The following is a 24,339-nucleotide window of genomic DNA, read 5'->3' as shown; positions in this document are numbered from 1 at the left end:
CAAACGCCGCCTCCATCAGTCCGCACCGGGGGGACCCACGCCACCAGGGTCGAGGTCCCCCTCCGACGGCCGGGGAAACCGAGGTTCAGGGGGCGACGTCAGCCGTGCGAAGGACGTCTCCGCGCCAGCACCCAGGCCCCGGCCTCCCAGCCCCACAGCCCACTCTCAGACGTGTGCCCTCTGTTCCCCTGCTTTCCCGAGTGGCAGAGGGCGGGGTGGGGACGGCGGCCCCGTGTCGGTGTCTGGTTCGCTCCCCTGCTGGACAGAGTGGACCTCCCTCCACTCCCAGGCCGCTCTCCTCTGGCTCCTGCTCTGGGTTTGGCTGCCTTCGCTCCGGGTTGGTGCCTCCCACGCATGGAGAGAGTGCGAGAGCCCCTGTGAGACCCGCTCTCGGCCCCCGCCCACCCGACCGCTGGAAGTCCGGTGAAACGCTGTGCAACATCAGACGCGGCAGACGAGCGGGGGTGGAGGGCGAAGCCACTCGCACGCCCTGGTGACTGACTGGGGGCACACCGATCCCGCCTTCCTGGGGAGCAGCCTGGGGGTGCGCGTGGGCTGGGCACACGCAGAACCATGAACTATGAACTCCACGTGTTTGTGGGCGCCGGGGCCCGTGTTTACGGAAGGGAAATAGTCTGATCGCCCATCGGTGCACCAGGTACCCACGGACCAGCGTGGGGAGCCGAGAGGAGCCTGGTGGAGATATCGCGGGTCGCTCGTGGGTACGGGCACCGGCACAAAAGCCCTGAAGGCCTGGCCCCATGCCAGAGCCCGGGGGGCAGGTAGTGCCCTGCCAGCGGGGTTGGAAGGGACCGAACCTGATCGGGAATGTTGTATGCACTTCGTAGCGAAAACCAACAACAAAGACAGGAGGTGTGGGCCTTTGCTCATGTTGGGCGGCGGGCGCCTGGGAGTGTCCTGTGACCTCTGCCCCCTCCAGAGCCTCAGACGCTTGGAGGAGATGAAACCCCAGGTGGGGCTGCACGGTGAACTCCGCGGGCCTCGCCTTTGAGGGGCGGGGCACCGGCTCCTAGCAGGGGGCTGAGCGCCGCCGCGGTCCAGGAGCGGACTTCCCGCCGGCCGGCCCTCCCCGGTCGGTCGCCGGGAGGACAGGGAGCAGGGGGCACCGTCCCTTCCGCCACGTCCCGATCTTATAAAGAATCTGGACGCCGTGGGCCGGGTATTGATTCGCGTAGTCGCAGACACACAAAGGGGTGGGAGTGTAAAAGCGAATCGATAAATAAACGCGTCCCTTCTGCTCCTGCCCCCAGATAATGTGCGCTGAGTGAGGGCCTAAAACCCAGCGTTAAATATTAATTATTAGTCATATGGCTGGTTCCCAGGAGGGGCCGAGAGCCCTCCCGCAGGCGGCTGCTCTGGGGGCCCCCACGGCGTCCCCACCCCCCACTGGCCCCCCGGGCAGATTTACATGCGTGGCCGCCCTGATTCTCGCTCTCCCTACCAGCATAACAGCCGACAGGACAATCGGGAAACAGAGCTCATTGTTCGAACACGCTGAGCTCCTAAAATCGGTGTGGAGTTAAAGAAATCAGTTCTTGGCAAAGAATTAAAAATAGTCCGCTCTCTCCCCGCACCCCCCACTCCCCTTGCTCGCTCTCCTTGCCAGATTTAGAATCTGGAAAACCTTGCTAGGTCACCTCCTCGTTAGTATTCCTGCAACACCTCATACTCGCAACATGCTCAAGAATGATTTCCTTTTAAAGACCAGGTCTCCATGACATTCCTGGGAAGGAGTTCCGTGTTATTAGCTCGGTGTTCAATGCAAGGAGATGGAGCAAGGGGGCCCAGGCCCTGCCCAGGGCGTCTCAGGGAGCCCCCAGGAGCCGGAAGAGACGGGAAGGAGCCCCCCCTTGAGGTTCCCGAGAGCCCTCGGCTCCCTCGAGCCCTCGGTTTCAGAGTCCTGGCCTCCAGACCTGCAGGCAAGAATGCACACCTGCTGTGTTTAGCTCCTGGGTTTGCGACACTTTGTGACAGCAGCCGCAGGGCCTGACGCCCTGGGCCTGACGATGGCCCCCCAAAGGCACCTTGCCTCCCAGGGGACACGCGTGTCCTGGGCCCCGGGGCGGGCAGAGGTCAGCTGTGACGGTGTGAAGCCAGCCAGCCCTGCTCCTCCCAGTTAGAGAAGCGTATTTATAAAGGCCGGCCTTTGGGGGCCGCCTGACATTCAGCTGCTGTTTTGAAAAATAAAAATTCTTGGGAACGAGTGACTCTTTCCAACCACGGGCCAGGGTTGCGGTGCTCCCCCAAAATAAAAATTGATTTCTACTTCGCCCTTTTCCTTCCTTCCTCCTCCCTCCCTTCCTTCTTTTTTTTTTTTTTCCCCTTCTTTCCTTCTGTCTCTCCCTCCTCACCACCTCGCTCGCATCGGAATGGCAGTGGGGGTGAGCAGGGGTCCCTGCTTGGGGAATGGAGGCCGACCGGACTCCCCGCAGAGGAAGGCCCCCGGAACACTTGGTTCAAGTTCACCCCCACCCCCTGAAAAAGCAGTGGCTGAAGTCCCGCTGATTCAGAGTCACCGGGTCACCAAAGTGCCTTAGGGGAACTCTCCTAACTGTGAGGAGAGAACCCCCCCTTGCCCGCCCCCGGGGCTGGCTGGGCTTTGGCTCTGGGGCTCTGATGTCCTGGAAGCGGGTGGCGGCGGCTCCCTGGGCGGCCTGCAGCACGGGCGCTCCCTCCACTCCTCCCTTGCGGCCACTTCCGAGCGGCTCCTTCCAAACCAGTGCCCCTCACACCTAGTGTGTGCACAGTCACCTGTATCTCGGGCACAGTATCTCAGGGCGTGGCCGTGTCAGCTGCCACAGGGGCGGGGCAAGCGTCTAACAAGCACCCCCATGCCCTGCCCCAGGTAAGGCTGGGCAGGGAGTCCAGCATGTGCTGTGCTTCGCCGGCACCTGCCGTCCCTGGCCTGGGAACGCCGCCCCGGCTCCCCCGTTCTCCTCCCCAAAGCTGGCGGGTCGCTAAGACCGCCCCCTGGCCGCAGAGCCAGGCACCACCGATGGCGCGGGAGGAACCCAAGAACCCCTCGGGGCAGGTGAGGTCAGGGTCTTCTATTGCCGGGCCTTGCCCTCCCCCTGCCCGGGGAGCCGCGTTAGTTAGCATGGCAGAGGACAGCATGCTGGAGGGGCCCCTGGGTGCCCCTCGGACCTCTCCACAAACAAGCGTTCTGGGCGTAACGAGAAGGTCACCACCGCCAGGGACGACGCTGTAATGAGAGAGTGTGAGCCTCCCTGGACCCGACGGGCCACCACCTCTCCACGGCCCTGCTGCCGGGGAATGAACGCGCCGGTATTCCTCTTGTGAGCCAACATCCATCCTGCCTAGCTGATCGGCACCATCGGTGCCATTGCTGTACGTCTGTGCCGTTTCCCTAACGTCCGTTTCACGCGTGGCCCCGCTGCCGGGCCGGAGCGGAAATCCTGACGTGCGAGGGCTGGAGGAGCAAGGCGAGGCGCGATCGCACGGCTCAGCAATTATAAGAGGAAATAATAATGACGATGGGGAATAAATATCACCCCCGTCTGCACTAATGCACTTCGGTGCCGAACGGAGATCTTTAAGATGACGGAGCGCCCACCACGCGGGAGAAAAACGAGGAGGAAGACGCCGCCGAGATTTATTCTGGGCGCCATCGCTCAGAGAAGGACCCCGTTCCGCTCGGGGATCACTCACTGGGAGAGGCGCCGCAAACTGGGGAGGAGGGAGTTGGCCGGGGAGTCCTGGCATGGGAAGTCAGGCGGCGCCGGGTGCCGGGCGCTGGCGGGGGGTGGTTCTCAGACTGAGTCCCTGTCCACAGCAGCTTCCAGGGAGCAGGGAGGGGCCCAGGACAGGGAGTGAGGAGACCCTTGGGGCCACTGACCCCTTCCTACCTCCCAGGTCTGGAGTCGAAAAGGGCCCCTCCGGGGTGGGGTGGGGGTTGTGCCGTGCTCCCCGCGCTCTCACCGCCGGGATTGCATTTCTGAGCCCCGGAGACAGCCCCGGCCTGGAGTCACCAGTCACCGGACTCTGTGGGCAGGCGGGCCTCTGCATGGTCCCCCGTCCCCATCGCCCCCAGCCCCCGTCCCCATCGCCCCCGGCTTCAGGTGAACCGCACGCTGCATTCTGAGTAATGAAGGGAGAACTGGATGCTGACAACGAATTTTATGTTGCATGGAATTACGGCCATGTTTCCCTTAGAGCCCCGTGGCGGCTGCCCAGTAACCCGGATGCTCCAGAGGTTGTCTCTGAGGAAGCCCAGAAAAAGGGAGGGAGCCGGGAGGGGGCGGGGCAGAGACCCCGGGGAGAGGGAGGCGCCTGGGGGGCGAGGCTGGTCCCCAGAGCATGTGGGAGCACTCGCCAGAGACTTCTACTCGCCCCGTCCAGGACACCTTTTCTTGTGCGGAGGTGTTTACTCCCCAGACTCCACCTGTCCTTGAGGTGCTGCTGCACCTGAGTACCCCCGCATCCTCCTCCGCCACCTGCAAGTTCACCCAGGGTCTTCCTGGCTGGCTGCCCTCGGCCCACGGCACGGCCCACCCAGCACACCCGCCTTCCCACCATCGCCAAGGGCTTGGGTAGCAAGCATCCCAGCCTTCTCCGGACTCTGTTCGCCCACTGCACCCACCACCCCCCTCCCCAGCTGCACTGGCTGCCCACGGCCTCTGTTCACTGATTCTGCTGACAAGACCCAGGGGGGCACGGATCCCCTGAGACCCCCTCAGAGACACGGCGGGCCCTCTGGGTGAGCACCACCCCGCTCAGCCCCTTCGGGCTCCGTGGCCGGTCGGATCCCTGCGACCAGGGCCCTGTTTTCTGCTAACCGCCCTTCTGTTCTAACGCTCCAGACCTGAGCACACCTGGTCCGGCCTCGGGGCCCTGCAGCGCCTGCTCACACCTGCGCACCGGCCAGAAGCCTGCTCGTCGTCCCTCGGGCAGCGGGCCCTGCATCCCTGCTCTCCAGTCGAGCTGCTGAGGTGGGGCGCGGGGGCTGCGCCTCCTCGGGGCTCCCAGGACCCCGACCCTGTCGAGCCTCTCTGCCCGGCCCTCCCAGCTCCAGAGGTCACAGCACCACTGTCCCCCGCCCACTCCACGTCTGCCCCGCCCCTCAGCACCCGCAGCCCCCGGGACGTGACTCCCCAGATCTCCTGAGTGCTGGAGCCCAGGCGGTCCCGGGGACGCCACCTGGCTGGAGGCTGAGGTCACCGTGGGGATGGGTGGGTGCCGGGCAGCAGGGGTGAGCTGGTGAAGGGTGAGAGTAGGGTCCCCTCTGTCCCCGAGACTGTGCAGCGTCCTCTGAGGCCGGAGCGAGGGGGCTGCAGCCTGAGCGTGGTGGCGGCCGCGCCTGCGCAGGCCATGATGCGGCCCCGGAGACCACGGCTCTCATCCTCACACCTCAGGGGGTCAGGAGTGTCGACCCCATCTTCAACGTTCTGCCTTTGAGGCCCTGACACCCGAGCCCCGCTGACCTGAGGGCCTGACTGCCCAGGGCCAGCCGAGTCCTACAGACAGACCCTCCCCTCCCCCAGGAGCGCACCTTTCAGATGCAGACCCCCAGCCCGGAGCCCACGCCCCACCGTCCTCCGGGGGCTCTCACGCTCTGGCCCCTGGCCACCAGCCCTCATCACCCAGGGCCGCTACCAAACAGCGAGGGACCGACCTGTACTCCGGAGTCCGCCGGAATCCTCCAAACAGCCACCCCTGAGCCCGCTCACCTGCTCGTCCTAGGGGGGTAGCAGCCGCCTGACTCCGTCCTCAGACGGAGAGGCCCTGAGCAGGCGGGGCAGCCGGTCTGGCCGCAGAGCCAGCCCCGCCTGAAGGGCTCCCGGCGGAGGGCTGTCTGCCCGCCGCCCTGTGGCCGCCCGGCACAGCGGGCCCACCACCGCCCGCGGCCCCTCCTCGCTCACAGGCGTCTCCAGCCAGTGAACCGCCGCCGCCACCGTGCAAACGCCCCCGGTTTACTTCATCCTGCACACGTGTGCGCTCCTCGTGTGTCTGGAACACGCGACTTAGCCACTTGCTGACGTCACGGCCCGTGAACTGCGGCGGCGAAGGAGGACGTCGCTGCGGAGCGTGCCCGCGACTCCCCAGCGCGAGCGGACGGAGCAGCGGGTCGTCGGGCTGTTGGGGCTCTAATGCCCGGAGTTTGGCGGAAGCGCTCGGTGGCCCGTCGTACGGGCGGTGGGGAGGGTTTTGGTGACTTCGGGAGCGCGCGGTTCTCAGACTCAGCGGGGAAGCACATCGTGCGTCTGCGAGAGCGGAATGCGGTTTCCTGGGGTCCGAGTGCAGCCCTGAGACAGCTCAGGAGCAGCTCGGGCTGGCGCTGCGGCTGCGGCTGCGGCTGCGTCCAGCGGCCGAGCCCGGGGGGCACTGCTCTGCTCTGCCGGGCTGCCGCGCGCCGTGCCGTGCCGCGGAGGTGCCGTTTGTTCTGCGGGGGCGCCATGCCGTTCCGTGCCGTTCCGTGCCGCGCCGCGGAGGCGCCGTTCCGTGCCGCGGACGCGCTGTTCGTGCCGCGGAGGCGCGGAACTGACTCAGCGGCTCTGCAAGGACGAAAACGCAGTTTGCTTCCGCTCTCCCGTTGGAAACAGCTCTCTGACCTCCCGGAGTCGTTTCCGCCGACTACAGGCATCGCCGTAGGAGCCACTCATTTCCCTGCCGCCGGCACCCGGGGGGCCCACTTTTCAAGCGTTGCTGAGGCCGCGTGCTCACACAGTGTGCGTTTTGGCGAGGACGCGGAGACGGGACCCTCGTGCCCTGCTGCTGGGCATGTAAATCAGTGCGGCCGCGTGGAAATCAGTCCAGAGCATCCTCGAAGACCAGAGACAGAACCAGCGTGTGATCCGGCAGCCCCACCCGAGAGATTGCATCCCCAGGAAACAAAGACACTAACTGGAGAAGAGACCCGCGCCCCCACGTCTGCAGTGGCGTTGTTTGTGACACCCAGCCGTGGGTGCGTAGACAGAGACACTGTGGTGTGTGTTTGTGCAGCGGGGTGTCACTCAGCCACAGAGTCATTGAATCTCCACGTTGGCAACCACACGGACAGTGCTTACAGGCGTTATGCTAAGCGCGGCAAGCCAGACAGAGAGACAAATACCGTATGAGCTCCCTTAGATAGGAAACCTAAAACAAACAGACAAACAAAAGCAAAACCCACAAAACTCGGGGAACGAGAGGTCAGACTCGCTGTCCCCAGAGACAGGGGCTGGGGCGTGGGTGAGCCGGAGGAAGGGGCGGAGAGGCAGAAGCTGCCAGGTCACAGGAGAAATGAGCACCAGGGCGGTCGGGCGCCGTGTGACGGGGAAACGCTTCCCTCCTTCTCTTCCTGTCGTGTCTGTGTGAGAAGGCGGAGCTCGGTGACCGAGGGTGGGGATCACGCTAGAGCACGTGGGCCCCGGCCCACCGTGCCGTGTGCCCGAGACTCCCACGGTGGCAGTGTGTGTGTGTCCACTGATTCTCAGTAGAACTGTTTTAAGTTCTGATGCGGGCAGGCTCACCCCGGAAAGGCTGCCCGTGTGCACGCTCTTTCCCAGGCGCTCGGGCACCTGTTCTCCCGCGTTCTGGCTCCTATCGGAAATCGTGGTCCTTTTAATCATGGGTTAATCTCATCAACAAGAACCGATACCCAAGATCGATTTTATCTGCGAGTTTGGGCAACTTCGCCGGAGCGTGGTGGGTGACTTAAACTTCCGCTGCTCCGAATTCCCCACGTACGGGTCTCCGGACAGCTCTTCCCTGACGTCTTGGTTGCCTCCTCGGTCAAGTGGGGGGCAAGGGCGGCAGTCTCTCGGAAGTCGTGAAGATTCACGAAGGCTGGGGAGCTTCCCCCGTCACCGTCACACAGAGGCACCCAGCTCAGGGGGTTGGGTGCCTCCCCATGTTTTGGCCCCGAGGAGGGAAAAGCCCAGGTTAGGACGCGAGTAGGGCCACACGGTGGGCTGGCCGGAGGCAGGAGCCCGCGGCAGTGGGAGCTGGGCGCAGCCGGGGGAACCCCCCCCAGTGACGAGGGGGTTCGGTGGGTCAAGAGCACAGGAGCCGACACTGAGCAGCGGCCCGCCATGAGAACCATGTGTGTGGAGCATCCATCTCGTTCCAGGTGCTCTGCCCCCCAACAGCCGGTGAGGTGAGATGGGGCCAGCTGTTTACTCCCGCCCTGAGACTCAGAGGGGGTCGGCGATTTGCCCAAAGCCACACAGCATGCGAGCGGCCGGAACTCCCCCCTGCCTCGCCGGAAGAGATGGAGCTGACTGGTTTCCGAGGGGCCCTGTCCTTGGGCCCCTGTCCTTGGGCAGAGGGCTCTGTGACCGCCTGGGGGGGGGGGGGACGCCCGTGCGAAGCCCAGACCCTGGCCTTTTCTTGATTCCTTGGCTCAGAATCTGAGGAAGAAAATCAAAAGCCTCCGCGTTTCTCCATCACACAGGAGATGCTCTGGTTGCCTCCCTGATTGGAGGGAAACAGACTGAAATTTGGGGTTTTGGCGGCAGATCCGGCTGCAGGTGCGCGTCGTTAGCGCTCGCAGGCGCGGCCTCCTCGGCTCCCCGTTCAAAACCGAGCTTGTGGGCTTTCGGTCTCCCCTGCCCCTGCGAATGCGTGTGTCCGTCTCGATCCGGTCATTCGGCATACATATTTTAAATAAATCCATAGCATTGTCTGCCCCCGCCCCCCGGGAGGGCACAAATGAAATTTTCAAAAATGCAGGAAGAATAAAACCTTTTTTTTTTTTGCTGAGAAAGGCCGAAACCTGCAAGACAGCCACACAGAAATTACTGCTTTCCTACTCTTTCTCTCTCTTTTCTCTCCCTCTGTCTTTTGGCTTCCTGGGGGTATAAATAATTCACCTCCAATATCCTGTCCGGAGCGAGGCTGAGCAAATAAATGAAGCAAACGCCCGTGGGCGTCTGCAGGCCCCGGGAACTGCAGGCACCGGAAACCCCGCTTGAACTAGACAGGCACGGTCCGTCCAGACCTCACTGTGCAGCTGCCCTGATGACCGGGGGTAGAGACAGAGGGAGTTCTGTGGTTTGGGGTCACTGTGGGCCTCGGCATGACACCACGGGGTCCTGAGTGGGGCTGGCAATTTAGTCTCTTCTAGCCTGGGACAGGCCAGCTGCTGTGTCAAGGAGAGACAGTCAGCCCTGCAGGCCCGTGGGCCACGGGGTGCTGTCTCAGCTCTGTGCTTGCAGCTGGAAAGCAGCCGCCGCCGCAGGCAATGTAACAGAAAGGACGGTGTGGCCGAGCCCAAAGAAAACGTCCTTTACACACTGCGGGGCAGCCGACCGCACAGGGGGCTGCAGCCTGCCCAGCCCTGTCCCACTGCTCTGTTCTGCTCAGCAGACCTCGATGCGGCCCGGCAGGTGCTCCTTCTGTGCTGTCCACTGTGGTCACCACGAGCCCCCATGGTTACAGGGCACTGGACACTTGGCTATGACCCATTTAGTTTAGCTTTTAAAAGCCCAAGCCTCCCTGGCTGGTGTAGCTCAGTGGATTGAGTGCAGGCTGTGAACCAAAGTGTCGCAGGTTTGATTCCCAGCCAGGGCACATGCCTGGGTTGCAGGCCATGATCCCAGCAACCCCACATTGATGTCTCTCTCTCTCTCTCTCTCTCTCCCTCTCCCTCCCTTCCCTCTCTAGAAATAAATAAATAAAATCTTAAAAAATAAAATAATTTAAAAAGCCCAAGCCTTTCCCTGCCCCGTCACGGGAAGCAGCCCGCAGCCAAGGGCCCCAGAGAAGGGGGCTGGAGGGCGGGGCTCTGGTCTCTGGGCCCTGCCTCCTGTCCTCCGTTGGGATGACGGGGACCTTCACCCCAGGCCCCTGTCACCACGCCTCCCGTTCCCCGATGACTTGGCTGCCCAGGGGACCGGGACGAAGACGGCCAGGCATCCGGAGTCGAGTGTGCGCCTCGGCCCCTCGCCTGCCAGGGCAGAGGAGCAGGGTGTGGGGTGCGGGAACCCCGGGAGGGCTGGGTGACGCCTGGCCCCATTGACACCTCACAGGCCTCGCCTCTTTTCCAGCGCACTCCCTGGGGGGAGCCCAGGGCTGTGGTCCCGTGAACAGGTTCGTCCCTTTGCTCCGACTCTGAACCGAGTTCTAGGCCGGCCTCAAAGCCGGTCTCCCAGGAGCCCGCCCCGGACCCATCTCTGCAAGCCAGCTCCAAATGCAGCTCCGCGGAAGGGGCTGTGGCCCCGCCCCCAGGCGGACCGCCATCCCACCCCGCCCTGCGCTCCCCCAGCTGAGACCTGCTGACATGGACATCGGGGTCACTAGATCGGTGCCCACGGAGTCCTGCGGACAAAGACAGGTCCCTCGCCTCTCACGCGTGTGCAGGGAAGGGCGGGGGACTGGGGAGGGCAGAGCGGCCGGGCCTCCGTCTGCATCGCTTCCCCCCGGGAGAGAGGAGGGGCGGGGGGAGGGGCGCGGGGAGAGACTGTGTAGCGGGGGCAGCGCCTCCGTCGGGAAGAGGAGCGCCTTCTGCAGGTGACGGTGGTGACGGTGCGGTGTGAGCTGCACGCGTGCAGTGAGCGCGTGTTGGCTAGGTTCGTGCCACACGTGTGACGTCGCACGGCAAGGGGCAGGCGTGGTGGAGTGCGAAGGCAGGTCCTGCAGTCTCTCGTGGGGGGAAAGTCTCGTGGGGATGGGGATACTTTAATGGGTCCCCCCAATAGTGCCTGGGGCAGAGCGGTCCTCTGTTCCCGGTGGCTGTGAGGACCCTTGCACTGAAGTCACCTCGGGGTCTGACACGGCCCCCGGCCGCAGTCCCCATGGCGACCAGCAGAGGGCGCCAGCTCACTCCGGGGACCGGCGGGGGGAGGACGACAAGGGCAGCCTTGCCTTTTGTCCTGCGGTCCCGGCGCTCGCGGCTGCTCTCCTGGGGGTCACCGCCGCCTCCTGCCAGAGAAGGGGGCCCGCTCTTCCGTCACCCTCCAGGAAGCCCGGGAGGAAAAGCAGCTCTTTCTTCTCCAGGCGTGTGCCAGGCGGGCCGCCCGAGTCCCTTGGGGTCTGAGTACAACACCCCACGGCTGCGTGCCTGACGGGCAAGGGGCCAGGCAGGGGCCCCCGGAACCGCTGCCCACAGCCCTGGGGGCCGGACGCCCAAGGCCAGCCGCTCCGGCGTCGTGTGACGGCGTCTGTGGTCGCAGCTGGGGTCTTCCCGCGGCTCCCACGGCGGATGGAGGGGCCACGCAGCTCTCAGGGGTCCCGGTCCCGAGGGTGCCGCCCACGACCGGATCCCCTCCCACGGCCCCGCCTCCAACACCTCCGCGCTGGGGGTCGGGGTTCCAGGGGTGAGTCTGGGGGCACACATGCAGCCCCTGGCCGAGGCCGTGTCCAGGACGGGGTCCTCCCCGTCCACACTGTTGCTTCCCACTGGCTGGACTTGGGCATTTCCCCCTTCCCGCTCGCCTTCCCGGCAGCCCTTTGAGTCCACCAGATAGGAGCGGTCAGGCGAGCGTCTGGTCCCGGCAGGGTGACCGGCTGGGCAGGCGTGGGTCCCTGGAGGTCTCCAGGTGACTCAGTGCTGCTGTGACGAGGGTCACACATTCCTCAGACAGCATGTCCGGGACTTGGGGACATCACGCCTGGGGCATGATTCCCCGGGGCATCGCGCCTGGCGGGGAGGAGACAAGAGGCCGGGCTGCCGCCGTGGCCTCTACCCACAGGGCCCGACGAGGAGCACTGCCAGCCCGTCACAGCGCCCGCCCAGCAGAGACACCTGGCCGGCCACGGGCGGCACGTAGTTGTCCGGAGGCGAGAGGGGTGTCGTGACGGAGCCGGGCGGCGTGGGCTGTGCAGTGGCTCAGGAGCCGGCGGGACCAATTAGGAGCCCCACTCGGATCCCACGCAACCTGCATTGCCTGGAGCATCAGTAAAGCTCCAGGGAATGCCCGGGGCCATAGAAAGTTCCAGATGTACCTCACAAAGACCTCGCTGCTTTCTCTTCTGTGGAATGTTCCTTCCTAACAAGGAGGAAAAATACGACGTGCCCTCCCCCTGCCCAGCCCAAGGATCTGACCGTGACTTTCTTGGGTGCTCGCGTGACTTGCTCCTAAGTGGAGTGTGGCCAGTTGTTTGCTGGGGTCAGGGGAGAGGCGTGGGGGCCCGTGTGGTCGGGGCGCGCCTGCGTGGGGCCCCGCAGTGCTGTCCGTCTCAGCCCGCCGCCCTCCCTGGCTGGGCAGAAACTGGGTTCCCCACTGTGGGGGAGCGCACTGGATGGGGGTGCTTCCCAGCTCAGTCCCGTCACTCCCTGCCACCCCCCCCAGCACACTCACTTCTGGTCCTTTTAGAGAATTTTGGGAACTCACTGAGGCCAGTCTGTCCCTGGGGCGTCAGGCCACGCCGGGGGCCGGCCTGCGGTGCAGCCAGAAGAGGCCCCGGCCCAGCGCCTGTTCCGGAAGGAAGGCTGAGTGAGCTCCTGGGGCGGTGCGTGGGCGTCCAAGGGTGGCAGGCCCCCACCGTCTCCCGACAGACAGACTGGGTCCATGGGCGTCACTCACAGTGTGGAGCCCTGTGCCCGCGAGTCTCGGGGATGCTGGCGTGGGCGGGACTTTCCTCTGCCGGACCCGCGACTCCAGAGTGGGGCAGCAGCTCGGAGCCAGGAGTCCCCTCAGATGTGGTGCCTCCTCTCTCCTGCGTGGTGCCGCGAAGGGTTTTAATAATCACCCCGTGTCGTCCCGACTCCCCTCCCGGTCCCCCTGCCGACCCCCCTGCAGAGAACCTGGCCCCTCAACAGTGTGCCCGGGGGCGAGGCATCTCAGCGGGGCAGCCACGGACCCCTCTGTGACAGGGAGGAGCTCGGAGCCACCGAGAGGCTTGACCTGCGTGGCAGGAGGTGACAGTGGGTGCCTGGCTGTGGGAGGCCACCCGCCTCCAGCCTCTTCTCTCTGGCTGGTGTCCAGAGCACCACCCGGGGCAGCACGGAGCTGGGGGTGGCAGAGAAAGCCCCCGGGGGTAGGGACCGACCGTGGGGGCCCCTGGACTGGTGCTCCTGGGCCCGGGATGCGAATCAGGGTCTGCGACGCCCCTCTGACCCCAACACGCCCAGGCCGAAGCGGGGGGTGGTGCCACCTGGGCCCCACGTTTTGTCTGTCCGGGTCTCACTGGGCACCAAGCCAAGTGTGACTGAGGCATCTGGGGAACCCGGCAGGCGGGGGCCTCAGCGGAAAGAATCCCCCGAAAACCTTGCTCTCGGAGGTTCGTCCACACTGAGTGAGCCCTGAGGTCCCCCCAGACAACAGGACAGGCGGGGTCAGCAGCGGCCAGGACAGCGAGGCCTGGGCTGGCTCCTGGGGCCGGTTGTATCCAGCCCGGGGGGGGGAGGGGGGTCCCAGGCTCGCCCGCTGTCCTGCCTGGACACTGTTACAGCTTGGGGGCGGGTAGAGCCCCCATGTGTGAGGTCTAGAATGTTCCGTGAGCAACACAGCAGGGAGGAGGCTGGCACTGGAGTCAGATGTGGGTTGGAACCCCGCTGCGGGACCTTGCAGGGACCTCAGAATCTCTTAGAGCCATCGTTCCTGAGCTCACGCGTGTTCCCAGCAAGACGTGATGACGTCCTGTGCCGGCCCCACGGATGCGACCTTCTTCGGAGACAGGGTCTCTGCAGAGGACCCAGTGAAGGTGAGGTCATTCGGGGTCTCCTCGCAAGAGGGCTGACTGGGACTCGGGGCCCAGTGGGACGGAGCGTGTGAGGGCTGGGCCGTGTGCCGCCGGCCGGCCCGTCTGGGCCACCAGAAGCTGGGGTGGCAGGAGGGGCCCTCCCCCACAGGTTTCCAAGGAGGGCGGCCCCCGGCCCCCTGACTTCAGAGTTCTGGTCTCCAGACTGTGAGCTAACAAACGTGCTTTGCTCTGAGCCACGGAATTGTGGTGCTTTGTTACAGATGCCGTGGCCAACGGGGACCGTGGGTTCGACCCCTCCCTGCTCAGGAGCTGATGAGGCCAACCCCAGGTTGTCCTGGGGCCAGACAAAATCGTGCAGAAACCCCTTCGCAAGCTGCCGGGCTCTGGCACAGCCTCGGACCAGCGGCTCCTGTTCCCCGAGGGCCCAGGGGCCCTTGGCCCAACCTGCTCAGCTTCAGCTTGACCTTGAGGCTGCACTGGAGTAGTGCCTGCTTATCCCTGGGGGGTCACGCTCCAAGCCCCGAGGTGGATGCCCGCACGCACACCCTGTGTGTGAGCCGTGTTCTCTCCCGCACACGCAGACCTGAGATAAAGTGTAACGCACAAATCAGTCACAGGAAAAAATGAACAATTTTGTGGCTTTTTTTTTTTTGCCACATCCTATTGTCTGCATCACTGTTCTTGTGCTCTGGGGCCATTATTAACTATGATGAGGGTCACCGGAGCACAGCCCTGCGACCCCTTGACAGTCAGTCTGACAACCAACCTGGCCACTCAGCGATGGGCAGGCGGTGAGTACGGACGGCGCGGCGACGTGGACAGAGGGCTGAGTCACGTCCCGGGAGGGACTGAGCGGGAAGGCTTGAGATTTCATCACGCTACTCAGAATAGCTCGAAATTGAAAACTTATGAATTGTTTATTTCTGGAATTTTCCATGTAATATTCTCAGGCCACGGCTGACCATGAGTAACGGAAACCGTGGAAACCGAAACCACTGATAAGGGGACCACAGTCCTTCGGTTTTGTTCGAGCTGTTTTATGAGGCTGGCTGGGGGAGGGAGACGGGCCAGGGACTCAGAGACCCTGAATGGGAGCAAAATTTGAAATGCAGTCTCGGTGTTGGAGCCAAGAGTCCTGGAGCTTGGTCTGGTTCTCTCCCTCCCTCCCTCCCTCTCCCTCTCTCCCTCTCTCCCTCTCCCTCTCTCCCTCCCTCTCTCTCCCTCTCCCTCTCTCTCCCTCCCTCTCTCTCCCTCTCCCTCCCTCTCTCTCCCTCTCTCTCTCTCCCTCTCCCTCTCTCTCTCCCCCTCTCTCTCTCTCTCTGCTCTCTCCCGCCCCCCTCAGATTCACAGGTGAGCACCGAGCAGGGATTGCCGCTCTGGGTAAGAACCTGGCTGTGGCTGCAGCTAAAGCTCCCAAGAAAAGGCGGAGCGGCGGGACCCGGCAGGTGGGGCCCATTCTGCAAAGGCCGGAGAGCAGGTGCGGATCCGTCCGTCCGTAAACACACCTCCGCCCTGCCGCTAATCTCTCTCTTCCTGCGGCTCCCTGCCCCTGTCACCCTCCTCGCAGTCCTGGCACACCGGCTCGCAGAGAGTGCTGGCTCCGGTGTGCTTCTCGCAGCATACTAATTAAATGTTTCAAACGGTTCTTATCCATGGTTAAGTGAAGATAAAATTTTAATGATTTAATTAGCAAGCTCGAGGAAAAGGAAAATCATAATGAAAGGAGGCGTCTGCAGTCGTCCTGGGCTCTGAGCATTGCGTTCATGTGGTGCCGTGCCGTGCCGCCCCGGGGGTGCGAGGGGGCCGCGGCCCGGAGCCCGCTCTGCCGGGAGCCGGTCACCCAGGGAAGGGGGCTCTCCTTGGTGTCCAGGGGGCCGCCCCCAGGGGTGGTGGGGAGAGGCCCCCCCCATGGAGAGGACACCCCACCAAGCTCATCGGGCCATGAACTCCAACATCACGTGCAAGCTCCTGCTGGCCTTTTCCGAAGGGTACTCCCGAAACCGCTCCATCCTTCACACGTCCCCCTCACTCTACATTATTTCCTTTTGGCGTGCACCTCTTTCTTCCAGCGTGGGCGAGTCGTGGCTTCGAGCTGCGGTCGCGTCCAGAGCTTGCTACAAAGAAACCTGCGGCGCTGGGTTTCAGGAAGAAAATCAATCGCCTCGTTGGAAGATTTCTGGTGTTCCTGCTCTGGAGGCTTCCGTCTTGGGAAGTGGAACATGTTCTTCGTGCAGTGGTGCCAGCCCCCAGAGCCCCCCTCAGTGAGGAATCTCCCCCCACGCCCCCGGGCGCTGCGGCCCGGCCCACCTGGGTCCCCACACGGGTCCTTTCCGCTCCCTTTCCCTGCTCCCCTTCCCCGCTCCCCGGCGCACGCCGCAGAGGCCCCGGCGGCCTCCCAGCGCTCACTCAGCAGAAAACGTCGTGTCCCGAAAAGCCAGCAGACGGTGTCTCCCTGGCGGCGCGTGCCCAGCTATTTCCGGAATCTGGCTCGGGGTGAAGAGCCTGGTGCCCACTCCTGGCGCTGCCTGGACACGGGGCCAGAAGGCACTCCTGTCCTCCCTGACGCATCACACGTGATGCAGATATAACATGTGTGCAACACGCAGTATCGGCCCAGGGAAGGGGGCTGTCTCCAGCAGGGCCGAGCAGGGGGCACCCACCGCCGCCCCCAGGAGGGAGATCAGAGGCCCCCGCCAGGCCAGCGGGACGGGTGCCGGCCGCCCATAGTGGCGGTCAGCACGTCCATTGTCTGTGGCCTCCGAGGTCTCCTCTCCTGCCTCTCGTCTCCACTCCCAGCTCACGCTTCCCGGGACCACCTCCCAGATACGCTGCTGCGTTTGCAGCCCGGTCTCGGGCTCTGCCTGGAGGAAAACTCAGGCTGGGGCGGAGTGACAGCATGGACGTGGGTCACCCTTAGCGGCTCTCCGGTCTCCTGGCCCCAGGGGCATGCCACCTGTTGGACTGGACCAGCCTGACACCTGGGCCATGCAGAGCCCGGCCGGCGTCCTCTTGGGTCAGGCAATCGCTCAGAGCCTCTCTGTGGAATTTCAAATGAAGAAAATGGGAATGGACATGCCCTTCAGCAAGACCGGGAGCGAGAGGGGAAGGGGCAGCCCAGCGGCTGAGTGGCGAGGTGGCGGGGCTGCCTCTGAGGCCACTGGAGACTTGGGGGAGCCCGGCCCTGAGCAGCCATCTCAGGGTCACCTCTGCCCTCCATTCTGCCATCTGCTCCAACCCTGGGGGGCTGAGTGCCAGAGGATGACCTCGCCGGATTCCACGTGTTTGGCTTCCCGTTGGGGCCCCCCACTGGGAGCCCCAGCAAGGGTGTGGAGGGGTAGAGGCTGGCTAGGCCCGTGTGCTGGCTTCTGGGGCTCCCTCCTGGTAGGGCCACCTGGGTCAGTTGCGTCCGTCACCTGCAGGTGGCGCTCTCTCTATGTGGTTCTCTCCTCCCGGGTTCCTGTGACCAGCCCCGCCTTGCCCCTTTGGGTGTGGGTGTGGGTGTGGGGGCAGCGCACTGCGGCTGGACCCGACCCACGGCAACTGCATTTCCCCCTGGGGTTTCCCAGTAGAACCCCCAGCCCCTTAGTAAATAGTCTCTCCGAAGTTCTTGTGTCATCTTAATGGGACTCTGAGGGTCCCGATGGGGACATCCCTTTTCCTTGGGTTAGCCTGGGTGGGTCCCTGTGCCTTAAACCAAACTTGTGACTTTGGGGTTCAAAAGACTGACAATATGGGTGTCTGTTTGAGAGCCCACACCCTAAAAACAGTGTTGTTGAGCCCTGGCCGGGGGCTCAGTTGGTTGGAATGTCGTACACCAAAGGTTGTGGGTTCAATTCCTGGCGAGGGCATGCACCTAGGTTGTGGGTTCAATCCCCAGTCCGGGTGCATACGGGAGGCAACCAATCGATGTTTCTCTCTCCCATCAATGTCTCTCTCCCCGCCCCACCCCCACTCTCTCTCAAATCAATGAGCAGATCCTTGGGTGAGGTTTAGAAAAACAGCATTGAAATTGGGGGCCCCCTTCGGGGGTGACTGGCTCTTTGCTGTCTGCTTTATGTCCCCCCACACCCCCGTGCCTTTCTTCCAGAGAGGAGGACCAAGGGATGAGACATTCCTGCCAAAAAGCCTTTTCCTGTCTCTAATAACGTTAACCAACGCTGTCAAATGGCAGTCGCAGCCGGCAGAATCCGCTGTTGGCAGAGGCCACTCACCGCCAGACACGGCTGGGCCTGCGCCACGGAAGCCTGGCTTCCTCTGTCAGGGGCTCTTGGTACCGGGGGTCGCCGCGGGCCGCCGGGGGGCCTACCTGCCCTGTCAACAGCCGCGGTGCCTCATGTATGAATAATGCCCGCACAGCACGTTTCTGGATTCCTTCCTGCGGAGAAGGCGGCGCGGATTCCAGAGGGGGAGGCGCACCTCTGCACAGAGCTGCGAGCCTCGGAGAGATGGGGGAGCGGCGGGGGGGGGGGGGGGGAGGGCAGCTCGGAAAGGCAGCTAACTGCAGGGGGAGGGGGGAGGGCAGGACGCCCCGAGACAGACTCGGAGAAGACGGGAACGGCAGTCCGGGGGCAGTGGGTGGCCCGGGGAATCCAGGGTGGGGCTGAAGGGCCTTGGGAATCGGCACCAGCGTTCAAGGTGCAGAGCAGCGACGGGTGTGGGTGCCTGGGTGTCAAGGAAGGGGGGGGCCGGTTGGCCGAAACGTGTGGCATTCGGAAGACCGAGGAAGCGCCAGGAAGGGAGTGCGTCCGTTAGCTTCGAATTGCCGCCTAACAAAACAACGTGAGGACTCAAGGGCTCCTCCGAGCAGCCGTTACGCAGGCTCGCAGCTCCGAGGGCGGGCGGCGGGCTGGGTGGGCTGCGGGCCTGGGCTCGGCGGGAGTCGTCTCCCTCCGGAGACACGGTGGGCTGGCCGGGCACGTCCTGCTCATGGTGACGGCAGACAGAGGAGAGACAAGGCCAGCCTGCAGGCCGTCCTGAAGCCCGGGAGGGGCCCCAGCACCTCGTCGCACCCTCCTCCTTGCACTGGGCAGAGCGAGTCCTGCCATGACCTTGCAGCCAGGCGGTGGGGAGAGGTTCTGCCCCACCCCCCCGTCCGTGGGAAGGACCACAGTCCCGTGGCTGGGGGCGCAGGTCCGGCGAAGGGGAGGGAACTGGGTCAAGGGTGGGCAAACGGGAGCGAGATGGACGTGAGACAGGAGTCGGGGTCCTTCCCAGAGCTCGGGTCTGCCCGGTCTGAGCCTCTCTGCTCCGTTCTTCCCTCACCGGCTCTCCCTCTTCCCAGCCACCGGACCGGAGATTCCTGGTGAGCAGGGCCCAGCCGTTCCCTTGTCCTGTGGGCCAGCCAGCGGTCGGGTGGTCCCCGGAGGCTCGGTGTGGACCCTCTAGTGCCAGCTCCCCGGGGAACGCGAGGCCCGCCTTCCTTTGTTCGTCCCGTCACTTGGCGCTCCGTAGGTCTGTAACTGGTCACAGGATGGATGGCCCAAGGCAAACAAGTATTATTTCCCGATGTGAGCACCGTGTCGGACTAATCTGATGACAAACCTCTCTCAGTGTCAGAAAAGGACTCTAATCTCCAAAACCAATGTTGGTGGGGATGAGGAGAGGGAGGAAATGACCCTAACATCACACTGAAACCCTCAGCCTTCTCCAGAAGGGGTTTTTAAAGCTTTTGTAATTTAGTCAGCTCTCCTGCCACGGTGAGACTGTCCACCGGAAACTGCTTGCCTTCGATGCTGCTGTCCGGTTGGTTGGTTTTCGGTGTCCTCTCTCCAGCGTTTTCTAGCGCCACAGGTGTGTTCCCACAGCAGGGACGGCTCAGGTAGGATGGGTCTCCCGGGAGGCCCAGGTGTCACGGTCCAGACTCTGGAGGTCACGGTCTCTGTAGGGGTCCACGCTGGGTTCCCCACATCTGTGCTGGGACCCTGACGAGTCCCCCCCAGACGCAGCCCACGTAATCCCCGAGTCCTCACAAGGCGCTGTTCCGTCCAGGGTCACACGGGCAGAAACAAACCATCAAACAACACATTTAAAATCATTCCATTACTGGATCTGTTTGTCTCTTAAAATATTAAAGGTGTTAAATTGTAATCAATAACAGCCGCCTTTTAAAAAACCTTTAAAAAGTCAATAAACACGCCTCCTGATGGGAAATGGCCTCTCAAATCTAATTCCTCACCCTGGCCACGGCGCGGCCCCCAGCTCCTGCCACGATCCCAGGCGCCCACGGTGAGCCGCGCAGCGGCGGGAGCGGGGACCGCGCCGTGGCCAGCCGCGCTCGGCTGCGCTCGGGGATTTTCCTCGGCGCCTGGAGAGGCACCGTCCGGCCACGTGTTCAGGGGACCGCCCGCTCCCTGGGCGGTGCCTGAAGATTTTCCCACACTGCACCGCGGCCCGGGGGGCTCACGCTTCCTGCTCTTCGCCCCCGGGTCTGCAGCGGCGGGGCCCGACTCCGCCACGGGAAGGGCCAGGGTCTCCCGGGGGTCGGAGAGGAGAACGTCCCCCGACACCTCCGCCGCGGCGCGACCCCGCCCCAGCCGAGAGGTGAGGGCAGTGCCCATCCGCGGTGCTCACGGCTGCGACCCCATTTGAAACAGGCTGTTGGCAGATGCAGGGGGGTCGCCAGGAGGTCATACTGGGTCCGGCCGGGCCCCGATCTGACGCCGGGGTGTTTGTGTGACAAAGGGCGTCTGGGCACTGGGCACACGGCCGACCCAGGTGGAGGCGGGGGCGGAGGCGGAGACCGGAGCCACGTGTCTGCACGGCAGGGAACGTCGGGAAGGCCGGCGGCACCCAGAAGCCAGAAGAGGCTGGAACCCCTCCCTCCCGGACTCCAGGAGGAACAACCCTGCCCACGCCTTGACTCGGGACTTTCGGCCTCCAGAACCGTGAGAAAATAAACTGTTATTTTTAAGTCTCTGTGTGTGGTCATTCTGATGGCGGCCCAGGAAGCAGGTACCATTTCTGTTTGGGGAATCGTGGCCCTCGGGGATGGGGGGGTCGTGGCGCAGACCGGGCCCCCCCCCCGGGGGAGGTGATGGATGAAACTCAGCCACAGGCCAAAGGTCCTAACCTCTGACCCCGCCGCTCAGGTGCGAATTGATCCTGCGCCCGCGTCCATCCAGCAGATTCTTTCCCACGTCGTAGACATCAGCCGAAAGTGGGAAACCGCCCAAACCAGCGCCTCGGCTTGAGCACGTCGTGAGACTCTCGCTCCGTGGACACGAACGTGCCGAAACGAAGGAGCCGGGACGAGGCGTTTCCTTGGGGGCCAGGACGGCGCCACCTCCGAGACGGCTGGCGAACTAAAAGGTGCCAAGGCTGAGAGCGACTCTCTCACCGTCTCGAAGTGGAAGGCGTTTTGTGGGTGTGTGTGCACGCGCGTGTGTGAAAAGCCACGGGCACGGCCGTCTCTCCTGGAAGGACAGGCACACGCCGGCAACGCCCTCTGCCTCGGGGAGGACACGTGGGCGTGGGCACAGGGAGGGGCGTTGACACCCCTTCACACGGTGGCACCCCTGCTTCCCACAGGGAGCCCCTGAGGTTTAGAGACCTGCCTTTCTTTAGTTCTGCCGCTCCCTAGATGATCGTATCATTCCTGGTTCACGAGCGAATTTCCAGCTTGTATAGTCTGAAGGTGAGTTTGGTGATTGTGAAACAGGAAAAAAAATTGGTGCCAGTCGCTGGCTGTGGGACGCGGGCGGGGTGGAGAGTGTCTTCGAGGGACAGGCCATGCTGAGAATAACACACAAGTCACCGTTTCGTGAGATGGTCCCCGTTCAGCCTGACAACCCCCCCTGCCGCTCAGTTGGTTGGAATGACACCACACCTGGCCCCGCTGGAAGGAGGGGACGGGGGGGAGAGGGGGTTGGCTTCACCCCAGGGACCCCCAGGAAGCGTTGTGTCTCTGGACTCTCACCTGGTGCTCACCACCAGCGGGTGGGGAGGGCGGCCATGACTGTCCCCACTGGACAGATGGGGAAACTGAGGCAAGGCCGTCGAGGGGATCTGTCCGAGGCCACAGAGGGAGGGCTCCCACCCAGCTCTCCTCACTGGGACTTGGTGCTTTCCCTGTGACGTGTCGGATGAAATTGGAAACTCAGAGACTAAAGCGAGAACTCACTGAGGCCGAAGAAAAAAAAATAGTTTTGACCTTTATCCTGACACTGAATATTCTCGACCCAGCGGCCAGAGTGGAGGTCAGATCGCGTCTCTGCTCGGCCCTGCACGCCCCCCCAGAGGCTCCCCCGAACCGGCAGCGGGGGCCAGGCCCTCGCTGTGCTATGCAGGGATCTCGTGCCCCGTGCCCCGCCGGTGGTCTGACCCACCCGCTCTCTCTGAACTTGAGCTCTGCCACGGCCCCCTGTCCCGCCCGCTGACCTCTGTGCTGCTCCTTAGCAGGTCCCAGCCGCTGTACTTGGGGTCCCCGGGCCCTGGAGCACCCTCCCCGGGCTCTGCACGGCTGAGTGGCTTGTTCCATTTAAGTGTCACCTGTCAGCCGGGCCCTTCCAGCCTCTTCACTGCAATCTGCAAACCTACCCCGCACCCCCCACTCCCCTCCCCTGTTCACCGTTCTCCGTGGCAGGTTCCCCTGGTGTTTGATGCCGTGGACTTGTTGCATGCATCTCTTCCCCGTCACGGGCCGTGCTGTGTCCTTCCCAAAAAGCCGGGCGCTGAAGCCCTGACCCCTGATGTGACTGTACTTGCGGCTCGGACCTTTAAGGGAGTCACTCAGGGTACAGGAGATGAAGTCACTCAGGGTACATGAGATGACGAAGGTGGGGACCTCATCCAACATGACCGGCGGCCTTGTAAGGAGAGGAGGGGACCCCGGGGGTCGCTCTCTGTCTGCAGGTGCGCAGAGGGAAGGCCACGTGAGGACACCGCAAGAGGGTGGCCCACTGCAAGCCAGGAGGAAGTCTCTCCCCAGGAGCCACCCCGGACGGCACCTTGATCTTGGACTTCCAGCCCCCAGGAGTGGCAGCCTGAGCTGCCCGATGCACCCCCTTCGCCCTGGTTGGGACGTCAGCGCTGTGATGACAGGAGTGGGGACCTCTTGTCCACTTCCGTGTAAGTCACTCCTGCGACAGTGCCCGGTAGATGTCGGTGGAGGGCGGAGTGGCTTTGGCTCCGGCCCTCAGGCGGCATGTGGTGGAGACGGGTCTTGGGGCTTCTCGGTGTGTCTGGGCACCATGGGGACCACAAGCACAGGCATGGCCGGTGACAGTTGCTGCTGTTCCTGGTGTCTTCCTGCGTCGTGTTCGGGGCTGACCCACATTCCTGCCTCTGTTCGTGACTCCGTCTCCAATCTCCAGGCTCCCACCCTCGGGCGAGGGCTGAGTCTCTGGCTCATTCAGATGTCCTAGTCATGTGTCACCAGCTCCCTTTCCCCTGCTTCGAAGGGGACAGCTGCCGAGAGCTGCCGGCTCCGGAGCAGGGGGGTGCCTGTGCCCGTGTCTGAGGCCCCCGGCCCCACCGCAGGTCCCGGGGATGCCCCCCGCCCCCTGAGCTGGGAACCCGCCGCCGCCTGGGAAGCTGACACGGCAGAGACAGCGCAGGGCACGCGCCCCCTGGCTGGGGATCGCACACCGGCATTTGTTTTCCGTGCCTGGTGCCAAACGTGAGACAGGCGCCATATGCCCACGGATTTCCGCAGACGCGGACTCTAGACGCGGGGGTGGCGTTCGCACACCCGGGGAGCTGTGATCGGCACCGACACACGCGTGTGCGGGGCGCCGGGTCTGTGCGCCAGGAGGCTGCCAGCTCTCCTGGCACGTCACACCCGTGCATATGCTGCTGGGGGTGTCGGTATTCCAGACACAGACCGTACGTCCTTGGAGCAGACAGGGCGCTAAATTAATTCTAAACTCGGCTGTAAGTTTCTCGCCCAAGTGCCCCCTCGCTGTTAAATAGCTTTTGTGGTCTCCACGCCCGTCGTGGGCCCCACGCTATGGGTTTCCGGCTTTGTTTTATGTGCTGAGCATTCTTCAAAACAGCCCCGTCTCCATAAACGGAACCTGGGGGGAAGCGATTAAAGGGGAAATCAGGGGCGTCAGCTGCGTCCGACTCGGAGTTCTCTCTGGAGCACGTGCTTGTCCATCTCCTCCGGGGCGGGGGGCCGGGGGGGGGGCGTGCCTCTGGTTGGGTCCGCTCCCTTTTCTCTCCTCCGGGGGAGGCTGGGCCCCTGCTGAAACCCGGGGGCACCTGGGCCAGCGTCTCATCCCCGGCTTCTCTGCAGGGCAGAGGGTTCGCCCCACATTTATAGTGACCCCGCAGGGAGCACCAGGGCCTTCTCTGCGAACTCGAGGTGCAGCGGGTCTGGGGCCGGAGCAAACCCACGTCCTGTGTCTCAGCCGGAGTGGGGAACCGTGGTCCCTCCCCTCCCTCCCCTTTCCTCTTCGCTTCTCTGCCCCTCTCCGTGCCCTGTTCCAGCCCCCAGTTCTCTGGCTCACCTCTTCCACAGGGAGCTCACCCAGGACCACAGCTGGCCCTCGAGGAGGTTATTTTATGGGCACTTGAAGAGTGTCCCCGTGTCCTGCGTCCACCCTCGCTGCAGCGCCCCAGCCCTGACGCCCTGCACTGGCTCACTCGTTCCCCACGCGACCCTGTGAGCCAGCTCCCGCAGCCCGTGTTACAGGTGGCCACGTGGGCCCGCTCTGAGGAAGTCAAGGGGCCTGGCTCCCAGGGGAGGGGCCGTGGGAATGTGGGCACGCACAGAATACATACATGCGGGTACCC

Source organism: Phyllostomus discolor, chromosome 13 (assembly GCF_004126475.2).
Source record: "Phyllostomus discolor isolate MPI-MPIP mPhyDis1 chromosome 13, mPhyDis1.pri.v3, whole genome shotgun sequence".
NCBI lineage: Eukaryota > Metazoa > Chordata > Mammalia > Chiroptera > Phyllostomidae > Phyllostomus > Phyllostomus discolor.
The sequence above is the reverse complement of the archived record's forward strand: the minus strand, read 5'-3'. Positions refer to the sequence as shown.